Source organism: Lacerta agilis, chromosome 13 (genome assembly GCF_009819535.1).
Source record: "Lacerta agilis isolate rLacAgi1 chromosome 13, rLacAgi1.pri, whole genome shotgun sequence".
NCBI lineage: Eukaryota > Metazoa > Chordata > Lepidosauria > Squamata > Lacertidae > Lacerta > Lacerta agilis.
Window position 1 is genome coordinate 21,963,814 of NC_046324.1, and position 3,101 is coordinate 21,966,914.

Genomic DNA, 3,101 nt, shown 5'->3' on the forward strand with positions numbered 1-3,101 from the left:
TCAGCCCAGCTGGAGCAAGTGATCTGGGAGGTCTGTGGAAGCCCAAGTCCCTCAGACTCAGCTCCCCAACCTAAGCAACTTGTCAGACACAGGTTCTTCTCTGCAGATGTCTGAGCCTGGCCTTCCCTCCCTCTGGCTTGATGCTTTTGTTAAGGGGAGGAATTGCCTGTGTACAGCATGTTTTGACCAAAAGCAGCATCTACAGCCAATGAGTTTTTTTGTTTTTTAGTCTACATTATTTGGAGAACTTTACAGTTGCAAATTTTGATAATATGAAGTTCAGGGGGAGGGAATGTTGAACTTACTCTTAGGTTGTCTTCTTTGGAGTGTGTTTGTGTGTGTATGTAAGAGATAGAATCATAGAGTTGGAAGGGACCCTGAGGATCATCTAGTCCAACCCCCTGCAATACAGGAATATGCAGCTGTCTCATACAGGGATCGAACCTGCAACCTTGGAATTATCAGCACCATGCTCTAACCAACTGAGCTATCCAGGCTGACGTGTGTGTGTGTGTGTGTGTGTGAGAGAGAGAGAGAGAGAGAGAGAGAGAGAGAGAGAGAGAGAGAGAGAGATTTGTATTCTAATGGCTATTGGCTACAAACAATTATCATCTGCTTGACTGAAACCACTGTAATTAAATTACACTGGCTTGGCTACATTCATACCATCCATGGAAAGCGCTATGATGGCTTTCCCCAAATAAATTTGGGAAGCGTAGTTTTTTTAAAGAGTGCTAAGAGTTGTTAAGAGAGCTCTATTCGTCTCCTAGGGGTACAATCCCTAGAGTGGTTTAACAAGCAATTCCTCTTTTCAGGGAACTCTGCAATTTGTATCTCTCTGAGGGCAGATGCCTAAGAACCCCCAGCACCCGTAACAAACTGCAGCTTCTGGAAATATTTGGGGAAAGCAATGGTTGATAAAAGTGCTATCAGAGTGGTTGAAAGGCATGGTGTGAATGTGGCTCTTGTCTGGTCAACAGAGGTCTTAATTTCAGCCTGGTGAAGCTGGGGGTCTTGGCAGCAGAGTAATCTTAGAATCATAAGAATCATCGAAATCAATTTCAATGGGTTTTGGGGAGCTCTTAGACACCTCCACCCTGGGTCCAGTTTTTAGGTTACAGCTGCCCAAAGCCCCAGTCTGACAGTTATGTTACTTGCCTTTCCAGCTGATGGTTGATCATTAAGCGACTCTTGTAAATTGCTCTGGGATACCTAAGAGAGGAAAGCTCTATGCTCTAAGTGCAAAGTATAACTCTGTAAGTGCAAAAGTATTATCGTTGCATCGGGAGGAGGGGGGGATCTCTGATCATAGATAACGCTTGGCTTATTATAAAATCAATAGAGATAAAGTTATAACACAAAGAGAGAGAGAGAATGTACCTGCCATTGGAAGGAACAAAGAGGGAAGAAGGTCCCCAAGGAAGCTTCTCATTTAAGAGTGTGCAAATTTGTCTGCCTCTTTGATGGATCCATTTATACTGGTAATAGAGATTAAAAGTTAGTGGTTACTTGAATGAGCATTCAAGCTTATGAAACATACAGAGAATTCTGCTTCTGTATTTCATGGGGTAAGCACCTGAACCCCCAGAACAGTGTACACAACTCGCATCCTCCCTGACTGTTGGTTGTTCTGGTTTGGGCTGATGGGAGCTAGAGTTCAATACCCTCTTGAGGGATATTGTTTTGCCGCCCCAGCACTATCCTATACCAGCTTTCAGAATATGGCTCAAGGATGAGACCCCAATACAAAGCAAGATACCTAATTAGTCAATATCAGAGATAGACAGTGCTTGGAATGAACTTGCTCAGTTTGATAAAGTTCACTGAATTAGCTGAAAACTTTCTGAACTACACCTGAAAGTGAACCTGAAGGTGGATGAAGCTTGCTTTGGCTTAGAACTGTGAACGGTTTTAAGTTCATTTTCTTGCATGTGTTTTTTTTAAAAACCCTGCAGACAATTTGGGCTTTTAGGCTTTGATATCATAATTGTTTGGAAAAATAAATCAAGCAATTCACATTCCCTTGTGTGTGTGCTTTTAATGCTTTCTTAATCTTCCTCGGTATATCTTATATTTCTCTACAACAGCTTGTAACATTCTGAATGCTGATTCTGTGTGTGTGTGTGCACGCTCTTAGGATCATTTGTATGAATTTGAATTGAGCTGTGAACTGAACTAGTTCTTTTTCTAAGGGGATGACCGTGAACTGGGATTACTTCCTTTTTGGACACGCTGAACTTAAACTGGAAACAGTTCATTGTGAAAAGGAATTCACCATGCTCTGGATGTAAGGCTATAGGTATAGACAGCTTGTTACATTTTATGAGCTCATTTTTCTCAATAGTAGGATTTTCTTTGCCTCTCAGAGGCAATTTTAAAAAGAAGTTTGCCAAAAGAGTATTTTTGTACTGCAACAAGGGAATTTGTTCCCTGGTGTTTAATGAATGTCGAGAGGAGATTCGAGGGGACACACACTTGCTGAGAACATAGATCTACAACAGATAAGTGCAGTGCTTTGTTTGCAAAGGGATATTACACTGAAAATCCTGTTAGCAATCAGACAATTTGCTGGCTGGCTATCATCCACTCTTGCTTAGATGCAATAATGCCCACAGGCAGCAGAGGATGGTACGTTAACTTACAGAAGCCATAATGCCCTGGCACCCCAAAATCAATATCTCTCTCCTCTTTCTGAACACACTGGGCTCTGTTGTTGCGCTTACTAAGCTACCCTTATATGATTTGGGAATTAAGTTCATTTATCTGACTTAAGCATTTGTTTCTTGCATTTTTCTCTGAGTTTGAGACCGTTCACAAGGTTCACAACCTTCCCCAGTGGGCGGTGTTGCAGCCGGGCATCCGGGACCTCTCAGTGATCCGGCTGTGGGACGGAGGGATGCTGCCCTCATCGCACTGACTCCCGGCCGTGTAACACACCCAGATGTCCAATCGTCATGGCTGGGGGCGTGGTCGTGAGCTGTTTAAATCACGGTGAGGCAGGGGGGGGACTCTTCCTCCTTTCGCCTCCTCACCGGACCTCCCAGCCCTCTTTTGTCCTAGTTGTGGACAAATGTCAGCCGCCATATTGGTGGGGCCAGGTA

General features: G+C 43.5%; 1 non-coding gene across 1 annotated transcript; it reads right to left on the reverse strand.

Annotated features, from left to right (window-relative positions):
• Positions 1-423: 423 nt before the first annotated feature.
• Positions 424-497, reverse strand: TRNAI-GAU. The gene has a single exon. It is a non-coding gene; the product is annotated as a tRNA-Ile (tRNA).
• Between the last annotated feature and the right edge of the window lie 2,604 nt (positions 498-3,101).